Source organism: Orcinus orca, chromosome 4 (genome assembly GCF_937001465.1).
Source record: "Orcinus orca chromosome 4, mOrcOrc1.1, whole genome shotgun sequence".
NCBI lineage: Eukaryota > Metazoa > Chordata > Mammalia > Artiodactyla > Delphinidae > Orcinus > Orcinus orca.
In genome coordinates, this window is record NC_064562.1 from 78,350,734 (window position 1) to 78,364,797 (window position 14,064).

The 14,064-nt window shown below is 45.5% G+C and overlaps 1 protein-coding gene across 1 annotated transcript in view; it reads left to right on the top strand.

Moving 5' to 3' along the window:
* The window catches only part of IGFBP7 (insulin like growth factor binding protein 7), a 75,545-nt gene that overhangs the window by 42,986 nt on the left and 18,495 nt on the right, over nt 1-14,064 (top strand). The window lies entirely within an intron of this gene.

Genomic DNA, 14,064 nt, shown 5'->3' on the forward strand with positions numbered 1-14,064 from the left:
TGGTTTGTATGAGATCCTACCTCCCTTTTCACCCTATCAATCCTCCAGGAAGAAGAGAGCAACATTTTTTGTTTTTTAATGTAAAAACAAGTAAAAAATTTTTTAGTTTTGAGGGGGCTTGGGGATGACATGACACTCAGTGGTGTATTGGAAAAGGTGTTGCAAAAAAGGAATCACTGCTGTGAATCTTGGAATAAGGTCATTTTCATCTCACTCGCTATTTCCTTTTTTTTAAAATTGAGGTAGAAAATGCATAATGTGAAATCTATCCTGTTAACAAATTAAATGTACATACAGTATTATTAAATATAGGCACATTGGTATACAGCAAATTTCTAGAACTTTCTCATCTTGCAGAAACATTGAACAGCAACTCTGCATCTCCCCCACCTCTAGCCCCTGGCAACCACCATTCTACTTTCTGCTTTTATGAGTTTGACAACTTTAGATCCTTCGTGTGAGTGAAATCATGCAACATTTGTTTTTCTATGACTGGCTTATTTCACTTAGGTTAGTGTCCTCAAGTTTCATCCATGTTGTAGTATATGGCAGATTAATCTCACTGTTTCCTAAAGTGTGAATATAAGACCCTTAAGGAAAAAAAAAAGTCTTTTATAGTTTCTATGGGCTGTTTAAGGTTACAAATGCTCACAGTTAAGGCTTATGTTGGGGGGATCCTGGGGGGATACACGGTCCAATTATTTTTTATATAGCGATGAGGTAACATAAAAGATTCTAGGAGAGCATGTACAAAGAACAGTCCTTGAAAATGCATATTATCATTATTGCAGTGATCTCCTTGAGACTTAGCCATAATGACCCCAAATCAATAAATGTCCATCCATGAGGACTGTACAAATGTGGGAGGTTTTGTCGTAACCCTTGAGGAAAGAACTGTATGACAAAAACAAAAAACCCTCCTTCTCCAAAAAGAGATTATGATTAATTAAGGGACAACTCTAGTTGACGGTAGAGAAAGCTCAAAGATGTTGTATTAGTTATTTACTGCTACACAATAAATTAGTCCAAAATTTGCAGCCTAAATAAAACAACAATGAATATCTATTATCTCATACAGTTTCCGTGGGTCAGAAATTTGGGACTGGCTTATCTAAGTAGTCTTTGGCTTGGGGGTCTCTCATGAGGTTGCAGTCAAGATGTCAGTGGGGGCTAGTTATCTGAAAGTTTGAAGTTGGAGAATCTGTTTCCAAGTTGGCTCACTCACATGCCTATTGTCCTGAGGGCTTAGTTCCTCATCACGTGGACATCTCCATTGCACTGCTTGAGCATCCTAACAACATGGCAACTGGCTTCTTCCAGACCAAGTGATCTGAGAAAAAGCAAGAAGGAAGCTGCAATGCCTTTAACGACCTAGTCTCAGAATTCACATATTGTCACTTCCACCACATTCTTTTCATTCGAATGGCGTCATTAAGTCTAGCCCACATTCAAGGGCAGCAGAATTCGGCTCCACCTAAAAAGGGAGGATTTGATAAGGGGATGGGAGACCCATGAAGCAGAAGGGATGAACAGGATCTGGACCAGATACTCTAGTGATACCTGGAGACAAAGAGAAAGAGAATGTGGACACAAACTCCAATCTGTGGCTGGCATGGGGGCTAGCAGTGGGGGAGGGAACTGGGGAAACAACTGGCCAGCCAAACCAGAGAAATGATACAGGTAAGAGTAGTGGCTTTGACCATGAGCAAGGGTCGATGCTCCAGGCCAGCCCAGGAGCTTGGCACTCTTGGAGGGGAAGTACTTTTCGCCGATATGACTTTCCTTAGCTGTTGCTGAACTTGAACAGTGCTATCAGGCCTTCTTCACTAGAGATGCTTCTTCGGCTCAGCAAGGAGCTGGCTCGGAACCCAGACTCCACATGGGAGGAGGGCTAACATCTTGGTGCTGTTTGCCTCTGGAGCTGCCCCTTGGAACATGTCCATCTGTTGGCATGTTCAGAACTCCATGCCTTAAGAGTGAGCCCTTTTCTGTTTTCACTATGGAGTTCGATTCCAGGGATGGCCTCTGTGTTTTCTGCAAAGCCTCTTTCTGAAACTGAACTTCTGTTTACCTCAATTGCCCTTCTAGCCTCCTTAGACTGAGTTGATTTGTCTTGATGGATGAATCAGATTCTTGAACTCATCCTTTGTGGCTCCAGTTCTCTTGGCAGAGAACACAGGAAGATCGTTTTTGCTTATGTGCGTGTTTGGGGAGCATTTTTGTTTTCCTTTGTTTTTCTGTCTTAGCCACAACCCGTGGGCGAGCCCAGCACCTGGGACCTTGACAAGCCTCTGTGTGTGCATAGGTTGAGGTCACCTAGGGAGTTCTTCCCAGTATCGTTCGTCATGTCCCCGAATTCCAGAGCAGACCGCAGTTTCCCAAATCCCAGGCTCATGGAAATTGGGGGAATTACTTTTCTGGAGCCAGCTTTATCTTACTTGTCCATGTTCCATTCATGCAAATTGGAAATACTCCCACAACTAAACTGTGTGCCACCCTTCTGCCTGGGAAATGCAGCTGTTCATGCTTAATGCTTTTGCTCCGCGCCTTTCTAATCTCTCAGCTTTACACTGTTCAGATGGCAGCCGGCTGATTGAGAACAGATAATGTTTTTTCTGATTATTAATAAAGTACAAGGAAATGAATTCATACCGTTCTAGTTCTGCTTCTGCCCGCATCCTGGAATGAGTGTAGGCAAATGTTGAATCAGCGCCCCTCCCAAACCTCATCTATAAAATGAGAATTTGGACAAGTTGGATCTTAGGGTCCTTCTACATCTAAAGGTCACTGGCTATGTGATAATTTAAGAACATGGAAGTATTAATAGGGTAGGATTTATTTACCACAAGAGGAGAATCTCAGTACTGTCTCCTGTCAACCATCCCACCAGAAAGGGCCTGTCTGTCAGCCGGTGCTTTTCCTCTGCACGTGGAATCAGCAATTCTTCTTTCACGTTTGGAAACAGACTTTAAAGTGGACCTTTTTCACTTAAAACCTCACATAAATGTTTTTAACATGTTTTAGGGAACTGGGGTTTATGCTTTGCTGATTGTTTCTTTTAAATCCATCTTTTCTAATATAACATTATTGCTTGTCAACATAGACTTGCCCTTTTGCACTTTTAAATAGTTGCCCCAAACTTCACTCTGGTTTCTCCCACTAAAAGTCTGACCAGTGACCCCCAATTCTTAAATCTTATAAACTGACTAATAAGGCAGCATTTTGCTATAGAGTCATCCTTTATCTTTTGTCTCCTGGGTTTTATTTAAACTTTTGAATGAAATTGCTACTTTTGTATAGATTTTTAACATATGCTCTATGTTAATGTAAGCATAAGAATACAGCATCAGCAACTCTGGCCACTTTATTGCTCTAGTTGAGTAGCTGGGTCAGGAACATAAACAGAGCATCCCTAAACATTGGCCTGTTTGTACGTATGAACAGCTGAGGACCAATTTTTAAAAAGCCACGGTAGGGGCTTCCCTGGTGGCGCAGTGGTTGAGAGTCCGCCTGCCGATGCAGGGGACACGGGTTCGTGCCCCAGTCCGGGAAGATCCCATGTGCCGCGAAGCGGCTGGGCCCGTGAGCCATGGCTGCTGAGCCTGCGCGTCCGGAGCCTGTGCTCCGCAAGGGAGAGGCCACAACAGTGAGAGGCCCGCGTACCGTGGGAAAAAAAAAAAAAAAAAAGCCACAGTAATCAAAATTTCTGCCCAAATGGTAAAACATGCCCTTGTACAAACTCTGGAATAAAAGTAGTTATAACTAGCTAGCCCCCCCAAATCTTTTTAATAACAACAAAGGAAGCCAGTCTCTTGGAATGGTTCCTAAAGTCTTGCTACTTAAACCTTTACATGAAAGCACAAAACCTGGTGTATATTTTGGTAACAGCATCAGTACACTCAGCTACTCAGGTTTGTTGATCATTTACTCAGTGCCAGGCACTGGGATACAGAATAGAACTTGAGAGAAGTTGGCCTGTCCTTACCAGCATTGAGCCCACAGTCTAATGGGGTGCGAAGACACAGTTAGAGCCCTGAGAAATTGCTGTGATGAGGGTAAATAGAGCCATACAAGAACGAGGAAGGAGGCCCTCATTCTATTTATTGAAATGTAGTTGATTTACAGTGTTGGTTAATTTCTGCTGTACAGCAAAGTGACTCAGTTATACATATATATACATTCTTTTTTATATTCTTTTCCATTATGGTTCATCTCAGGATATTGAATATTGTTCCCTGTGCTATAGAGTAGGACCTTGTTGTTTATCCATTCTATATGTAATAGTTTGCATCAACTAACCCCAAACTCCCGGTCCATCCCTCCCCTCCCCTAACCTTGGCAACCACAAGTCTGTTCTCTATGTCTGTGAGTCTGTTTCATAGATAGGTTCATTTGTGTCATATTTTAGATTCCACATGTAGGTGGTATCATATAGTATTTGTCTTTCTCTTTCTGACTTTGCTTAGCATGATAATCTCTGGGTCCATTCATGTAGCTGCAAATGGCATTATTTCATTCTCTTTTATGGCTGAGTAATATTCCATTGTGTGTGTGTGTATATGTATATATTTATACACCACATCTTCTTTATTCATATGTTGATGGACATTTAGATTGTTTCCATGTCTTGGCTGTTGTAAACAGTGCTGCAGTGAACATTGGGGTGCATCTATCTTTTCGAATTATAGTTTTCTCCAGATATATGCCCAGCAGTAGGATTGCTGGATCATACGGCAACTCTATTTTTAGTCTTTTGCGGAACCTCCATACTGTTCTCCATAGTGGCTGCACCAATTTACATTCCCGCCAGCAGTGTAGGGAGGGTTCCCTTTTCTCCACACCCTCTCCAGCATTTGTTATTTATAGACATTTTTTAATGATGGCCCTTCTGACCAGTGTGAGGTGGTACCTTATTGTAGTTTTGATTTGCATTTCTCTAATAATTAGCAACGTTGAACATCTTTTCATGTGCCTTTTGGCCATTTGTATGTCTTCTTTGGAGAAATGTCTATTTAGGTCTTCTGCACATTTTTCAATTGGGTTATTTTTTTTAGATTTTTATTTATTTATTTATTTATTTATGGTTGTGTTGGGTCTTCGTTTCTGTGCGTGGGCTTTCTCTAGTTGCAGCGAGCGGGGGCCACTCTTCATCGCGGTGCGCGGGCCTCTCACTGTCGCGGCCTCTCTTGTTGCAGAGCACAAGCTCCAGACGCGCAGGCTCAGTAGTTGTGGCTCATGGGCCTAGTTGCCCTGCATTGGCAGGCAGGTTCTCAACCACTGCGCCACCGGGGGAGCCCGGGTTATTTGTTTTTTTGTTATTGAGTTGTATGAGCTGTTCATATATTTTGGAAATTAAGCCTTTGTTAGTTGCATCATTTGCAAATATTTTCTCCCAGTTCATAGGTTGTCTTTTTGTTTTGTTTATGGTTTCCTTTGCTGTGCAAAAGCTTGTAAGTTTGATTAGGTCCCATTTGTTTACTTTTGCTTTTATTTCTATTGCCTTGGGATACTGACCTAAGAAAACATTGGTACGATTTCGATAAGAGAATGTTTTGCCTATGTTCTCTTTTAGGAGTTTTATGGTATCATGTCTTATGTTTAAGTCTTTAAGCCATTTTGAGTTTATTATTGTGTATGGTGTGAGGGTTTCTTATAACTTCATTGATTTACATGTGGCTGTCCAGCTTACCCAACACCACTTGCTGAAGAGACTGTCCTCCCCATTGTATATTCTTGAGAAGGCCTCCATTCTAAATAGGGGGAAGGGGGATGAGGAAAGACGTCAAGGGAGGTGTGTCAAACAAAAAGATAACTGAGATCTAAAGGATATCTAGGGGTTAACTAGGCAAAGATGGGAAGGAATGGGAAATGGGGAGAATGTTCCAGGAAAAGGAATGGCATGCCCAAAGGCTAGGGGCCAGGGAGAGCAGGACACATTTGAGGAACACTGAAGTTCATTATGGCTGGAGCTCAGAGTTCAGGAGGGACGAGGCAAGAAAGGAGGCTGGGAACATACTCAGGGCCAGATCTTATTTATTCTGGATTTTATAGTTTAAATAAATGTAGTCATTTCGAACCCTTCTCCCCTTACTGGCAGTTAAATTTTTTCTCAAGATGAAGATGTAAATCTGAAACATATCTAAGCCCAAAGAGGAGACATTTTCACTAATAGAAGGATTGCTTGGCTCTGCCCAGGAATGTTTACTAACTGTTAACATTGACTTTTAAAGTTTTCTATTAAAAAAAAAAAAAGGGCTTCCGTGGTGGCACAGTGGTTAAGAATCCGCCTGCCAATGCAGGGGACACGGGTTCGAGCCCTGGTCTGGGAAGATTCCATGCGCCGTGGAACAAATAAGCCCATGCACCACAACTACTGAGCCTGCGCTCTAGAGCCCGCGAGCCACAACTACTGAGCCCACACAGCACAACTACTGAAGCCCGCATGCCTAGAGCCCGTGCTCTGCAACAAGAGAAGCCACCACAATGAGAAGCCCACACACCACAATGAAGAGTAGCCCCTGCTCGCCGCAACTAGAGAAAGCCCGTGTGCAGCAACAAAGACCCAACACAGCCAAAAATAAATAAATTTATAAAATTAAAAAAATAAAGTTTTCATAGGATTCCTGCCTATATAAGGTACTTTCTAAGAAGATGGCATCTTCTTAATGATTTGCAAAGCAAAACATGAAGCCTATTTTCAAATACTGATTTTTCCCATTAAACATTCATTGAAACCATTCAAATCTAATGAAAAGGCCTGGCGTTCTCAGACTGTTTTATTCTGAGATGTGGTAGGACTCTACGTGGTCGCGGTAGAGTTAACATCTGCTGAGCATTCAGCATGAGCAGGATAATTCTGACCTGTTTGGGGTTACAAGTCCAAACTGCTTACCCAGAGCCGCTCAGAAAATACCCCTGAAACATTTCAGGCTGGAGTCATGTGAGCCGTGACCTCTGAGTCATGTCATGGTGAGCCGTGACCTCTGTTTAGGATTCTCACGATTGTGTAATCTTTTCTCCAAAAGACATTAATGTTTTCATTATCTTGTTTTTCTTTTCTTCATGGTAACTTATAGACATACCTAATCTCCTTGCCTTGACACTGAAAACCGCTGCAATCTAGTCTGGCCTCCAGTTCTCAAGACTTCTTTTCCTTCTCTCCAAACCCCTCACGCTCCAACAAAACAAAGCAAGAAAGGGACACTTCAGCAATACTGGGTTGTGTAGAGAGGCACCACAGGAGCCTAGGGAAAGCTCTGGGTTTGGACTCAGAAAACGTAGATTCATGTCCTGGACACACCACTCCCAGGCTTGGGGACTTTGCACAAGACGCTCAACGTTAGTGAACCTCAATATCTTTATCTGTAAAATGACTCGCTTAGCTGATTGTTGGGAAAGTGAAAATGAAGTAATAGTTATAAAAACTCTACGTGGGCTGTAAACCCCAACGCCAATATACAGCGACATCTCACCTCTTCGAGCAGGCTGACCCCCTCGCTTGGAATTTCCTTACCAACCCCACCCACTGCCTTTAACTTTGAAAGCCCTTTTCCTGTTCCATGAATTCAGTTCTGACCTACTCAGTCAGAATGCTTTTTATATTTATATCATAGGACCAGTCATACTCCTTCCATATTATAATTGATTCTATACTTGTATTCTAGTCTACACTTTGTGGATTCTAAATCCATGTCAGATAGGAGTCCAACCCCATCATCTTTCCATTCCTCCTGTCACCCAGCACAGCACTTAGTCTGTGGAGGACCTGAATGAATTAATCCACTCCTTGTTTTTACCTGCTTAGTGCCATACAATGCTGAAATTCGATTTAGTTTCATTGTGAGTCTTTCTCAACTTTTATACCTTTTTCCATAGGGGTTTTCCCTTAAGGAGTAACTTCATCTAGGCAACAGTAGAAGTTAGTGCTCTCATTACAGGAAATGAATATTAATGATGAATTGATGACATTTTTCTTTTGGTAACCCCTAACTAATAGGAATTAAACCACTGGCCAGTCCAGTTTCTTTTTTTTTTCTTTTAATTATTTATTTATTTATTCGTTTGTTTGGCTGTGCCGGGTCTTAGTTGCGGCATGTCGGATCTTTAGTTGTGGCATGTGGGCTCTTAGTTGTGGCATGTGGGCTCTTAGTTGCGGCATGTGGGCTCTTAGTTGTGGCGTGGGATCTAGTTCCTTGACCAGGGATGGAACCCGGGGCCCCTGCATTGGGAGTGAGTGCAGAGTCTTAACCACCGGACCACCAGGGAAGTAAGTCCCTGGCCAACCCAGTTTTACATCTGTCGATCAATATGTTCCAAAAATATCTGTTCTTTAATCGTCTGAGCATGTTATGACATTGGGAAAGCTATCTAGTGCTGACACTGGAGTATGTGTGGATCTGTTATTCCTCATTATTGCTGTGTAGGTTAAAATGCTGCTTGCTTGTTTTCCAAAGCGTTATTCAGAACCGTCTGTGAGTGAGGTTAAGCTCTCTCAGCTGCAGAGATCATGACTGTGTTTTCACGGAGGCCGAGCTCCCGTGGATGTGTGGGCGGAAGCAGGTTTCGTGATTACCAGCGTCATGCTTGTCCCGGGGGTCTTGTCTCAGTTTACCTGTTTGAGTCTACTTTCTTCTCTTCAAGTGTCAGTTTAACTGATTTACAGGCTCAGAGACCATAATCCTTTCCCATGGACTAGATAAGTCTGGGCTGCTTTCCACCCCTTGTTCATAGGCAGAGCAGGCATCATCCCCTTGAAGCCCCCAGCTTGCTAAAGGGGTCACACGTTTGCTAGAGAGATCCCCTGAGAACGTACCCAAAAGGCAAGGACTAAGGAGGCATAAAGCGCAGGTTCTATGTCAATTTCGGGAAAATCGTGCACATTTTCTTCCCCAAGTTTGTAAAGAACGAGTTTCCTGCTTTTTTTTTTTTTTTTTTTTTTCTTTTTTGGGGTTTTTTTTGCGTTATGCGGGCCTCTCACTGTTGTGGCCTCTCCCGTTGTGGAGCACAGGCTCCGGACGCGCAGGCTCAGCGGCCATGGCTCACGGGCCCAGCCGCTCCGCGGCATGTGGGATCTTCCCGGACCGGGGCACGAACCCGTGTCCCCTGCATCGGCAGGCGGACTCTCAACCACTGCGCCACCAGGGAAGCCCGAGTTTCCTGCTTTTATGCATGGCTGCTCTAAAGAGGTGCCCAGTCTGAAATCCCAGCTACTGCTCTGAAAGGAAATTACTTTCCTTTACTTAAACAGAAGAATAGAATCTCCAAGGCTGGAGCTGGTGGCTGCCCTAGAAGAAACACCTGCAGAGGGAAAGGATGTTTCGATGACAGGCCCCATAGCACACTTCACATGCAGTTGCTCCAAGTCCTTGTAAAGATGCGGTATCTTAACCTTTCAAACCCAGTTTACTATTGAAACCATGAGAGCCCCTTTTTTTCCTGCACTGTAAAAGGAATTAACAACTCAAGGAAAACAAAACTCAAAAAAAAACAGGGGCGGGGACTTCCCTGGTGGCGCAGTGGTTGAGAGTCCGCCTGCCGGTGCAGGGGACATGGGTTCGTGCCCCGGTTCGGGAGGATCCCACATGCCGCGGAGCAGCTAGGCCCGTGAGCCATGGCCGCTGAGCCTGCGCGTCCGGGGCCTGTGCTCCACAACGGGAGAGGCCACAACAGTGAGAGGCCCGCGTACCGCAAAAAAAAAAAAAAAAAAAAAAAAAACTCAAAATAAAGAAGAAAAGAAAAAGAACCACTAATTATAGAAAAATAATCACTGTCTGAAAATAATCAAGATGCCAAAGTAAAGTTGTCTGGTCCTATAAATACCAGTAAGAGCAGCAAAGAGCATTTTTATGCCCCCAGAGACCCTCCTTCTGGGGTAACTACTCGCCCATGAGGTAGCATAGCTTTCCTTCACCTGGTTCCCACTTTTCTTTTTTTTTTGTTTTTAATTGATTTATTATTTATTTATTTATTTTTGGCTGCGATGGGTCTTCGTTGCTGCGCACGGGCCTTCTCTGGTTGCGGCGAGCAGGGGCTACTCTTCGTTGCGGTGTGCAGGCTTCTCATTGCGGTGGTTTCTCTTGTTGTGGAGCACGGGCTCTAAGCGTGCAGGCTTCAGTAGTTGTGGCGCACGGGCTCTAGAGCGCAGGCTCAGTAGTTGTGGCGCAGGGGCTTAGTTGCTCTGCGGCATGTGGGATCTTCCCGGACCAGGGATTGAACCCGTGTCCCCTGCATTGGCAGGCGGATTCTTAACGACTGCGTCACCAGGGAAGTCTGGTTCCCACTTTCATAGCTCACGCCCAGCAGGGTGGGCTCCAGGTCAACCTCCACCCAACAAGAGCAAGCAAGACTTGCCTCACTAATGAAAAATACAAAACCCTTATTCAAAGTCCCCCAGTCCCTCTTAGAGAGGTCTTCCTCCCCCGTGATCAGAGACCTGCCCATTTCCCTGATTTTCAGAGCAGTGTTACTTGGCACTTCTGAGCGTCTTTGAACAATCCAGCTCTTCCAAGCTCAGGTGGTCCACTGCACCCACATCTAGCACGTTCTGTAATGTGAATTTCCTCTCAGCACTCAGAAAGAATGTCTTGTTATACTGGGAACACACAGTATGTCCACAAAGCAAGTACACAGTAGCAAATGTAGTAAGTATTCAGGACGCACATGAAAAGAATTAGCCCACGGGTAAGAGGAATGTTCTGTTCCAGTTTGAGCCTGGAGGGCAGTGCTAGAGAAGTGCAGAACATGGGAGAAGGAACCTAAATCCTACTAGGAAGTGGGGAGGAAATCTGAGAACACTCAGCAAAGCAGAGATAAACAAAGGATGAGACTTGGGGTAAATAGCTGAGAGCTTTCAAGTCTGTGGAGGTCACAGAGGAGTACAGAAAATAACCAGAGGGCACAAGTGAAGGAGGGGAAAACACTGAGAGAGAACAGGGGGAGCTGTTATGCGCGGCTGATTAATGTCTGGGGTTTTGGGCCAAGGAGGCAACTGTAACCATGAGAGCTGTAGAGACTGGGGCCTGACGGGCAAAGACATCACCGGGTAAAAATGCCAGCCAGGCACAGGCACGGCATGCCCCGCACTGTGTTCATGGTTGTGGGGGACGGAGGGGGCCGTGCCTCACACAGATCCCTTGTGTTTAATGCGGCTCCAGGCCCTCGCAAAGCCGAGCTGAACGCGTCTTAGCAGGGAGGCGATCTGACTCTAAATGAGCAAAGGCAAAGGGTCCGGATCTAGTGGGCTCTTAAATGAGACCCACAGACTCCAGACGGACGCAGAGCCCCATCTCTGGCACTGTCATGAAGGGTAGGAATTCTGAGGGCAGGAGAGGGGCAGGGGCGGGGCTGGGGATGTGAACCAAGTGCTTTATTTTAGGAAAATGGAAAACAGCATAGAAGGAGAACTACTGAGACTCTGAGAGCAGGCAACTCAAAGCTTGTGACAAACGCGGGGAGGTCAGACATGGCCCACCGTACCCCCCATGGAGCTAGAGCGATAATAGTAACAATAAGAAGGTTATCGGGTATCTATACCCTTCACTCCAGCTCCTGGAACTTTCCTCTCTTCTCCTTAAATGCTTGCACCTCCCAGTGTCCTCGGCCTCTCCCTGAAAAGACTTGGGAGCAATGTTTCTCCAAATCTGTCCTCCTCTTCTCCTCTCTTACTTTCCACGTTGGTGTTGTCTTTGTCATCTGAGCATCTCCTGCTCTGAAGCCGTGTTTTAAGTGAGTGGTTCTACCTGGGGAGTTGAAAAAAAATAATTCCAGTGCCAGACCCCACACCCAGACCAATGCCCAGACCAACGCGAAACTCTGGGAGTGCAGCCCAGGCCTGCGTACTAGTTAACCGCGCCCAGAGGAGCCCAGTGTGCAGCCAGGATTGGCAGCCACTGCAAGACAGCATCCTTCTTAGAGGCTGGTTCCCAGGTGGTTGGAGCTTGCCCTGTTGGCTGTGTGTCTGGTGCCTGTTATTCCTGCAGATGCCCCTCTGCAGGATCTCTTCCAACCTGCATAACCTTCCAGAGACTGAACAAATCTCCTCTTTTTGATAATTCCTAATCTAAAAGAGTGACCCGGTACTGCACTGCCCATCCCCACAGTCTGCTTCCAGAGTGGTCAGCCTGGCCTGAGGGATTTACTGCGCCTCCTACAATGTAAATCTCTTCCTTGGATGAAGTGGAATTGAGGACTTATCTAGTTCTCAGGGAGCTGAAGAACTTTAGTCTTCTACTTAAGACCCCAGGTGGGAAGCTCCCTGGAGCCCGGGCTGTCTAGTGGACAGGGAACTGCAGAAGTGTCCCCACGGTAGCATCCTCCCAGGTCCTCCTGGGAGCTCAGGCCTCAGCCTTCTTCAGCTTTCCAAAATATTCTAGGTACTAGGCTTAGCAAGTCCAACGCTCCTGAAGTTGAAGGCCACTTGGCAGTCCCTCATATCCTTCCCCCTAGGGGCAGGGTTCAAGAGCATCTCTTTCTTTGGACTACATCCCTTGTTAGTCAGCTCGGGGCCTATGGACAGAGACTAAGCTTTGAGGGTGGGTGAGCCTCCAGGTTCGGGAGGAGTTCCCCTTACAGCTCACAGCTCGGCTCAGGAAACAGTTCTGATGCCTGACGATGCCAGGCACTTGTGGGTGTGTAGGGAAGGCAAGGACTCAAAGACGAAGTGTCCTAGGGGAACTTGCACTCTGGGTTTCTAGGAAGCTCAGAATCAGGTGGCCATAAGTGCCCTCCTGTGGAAACTTCCCCACCCAGTTCTGTGCTTGCAGAATAGGAAAAAGTGACCCTAAATTTTCACGTGTTGGAATTAAGGTGAGTCACAGTCCAGACAGGACAGGCCCATGAAATGTGGGGGAAAAAAGCATTTCCAAGGCTCCGTTAGCATGAACAAGATACACCCACATAGCTAGGGAGTTTTCCCTTCATAAAGGTACTGTGTGTGAAGTCAGTTCTTCCATGTGCTCAAACCACATAAAAATGTGGCCCGCTAACTTAACATGTGTGGATGTCAGTCATGCCGGTGTTGTGATGGTAGTTTAGCTATTCCAGCTCCGTGGGAGCTTTGCCGGATACATGAGCTCATCCCTTGGCAATGTTGCTGACACAGCCCCAGGTTAGCTCAGCCACCACACGGCCACCAGAGTGATCTCTCCACCTTACACATCTGAACTTGGCTTTAAATACCTCATGGATTTATTTTACCTAGTGCAGCGTGGCTGCAAGGATGACCCCAGACCACATGTACCAGGATCACCTGTGGGTGGGACCCTCAGCCTGGAGTCAGACCCTTGGTTATTATTCTATCATTTTGTGCTGGGTCCATACTTGTTAGGGGAAAAGAATAAGAAGACATCATGAAATAAGGGATTGGTTTGCAAGCAACAAATTACAAGAAACAGCAACTTTCTTTTTATGTTCCATGGTCCGTTCAAACTTATGATACTTCTGAGACATTGCAAGAGTCACAATCATAGAAAGACATCTGAATACTATGATATCTACTACAGAAAAAAAAAAAAGATTAATACACTCTAGGAAGATTTTCAGCATCAAAGATTGGAGCCAAAATGGGGTGTCTCATTAACCCAGAGATAACTAGCTGTCAGCCCAGAAATGTAATTCACAGGATCTGTGTATGCCGTTACCAGGGTTGCATCATACTGGACAGTCTACTTTCAGATGAACTGCCCCTGCACATAAGTGGCTGGTTGCTAAGCAGTGTCTTAGCTGTCTACTCCCCTGCTTTACCTGGGATGGGGTGGGGTGAGAATGGGCTGGGTGTCAGCAGCGAGCTGATGGAATTCCCTCCAGAGAAGCTGTCCCTGGGAAAGCGAGCCAAAGCTGTCTTCCTTCCATACCCAGGAACCCACCCAGCCTGCCAGGGCTAAAGTGTAAACTTGACCGTGTTTACCTTGGTACCACTGGTCCCCCAGTCTGTTTCCTTTCTCTCTGTGGGGTTCGGCACCTCCTCATTGCCCAAATCCGCAAATCTAAGCCCAAACTCATCCTTTCCCCCTTCTCCAATCCAAGGCCTTCCTCAGACAGACACCCTGGCTTTTCTGTCCATGGTGT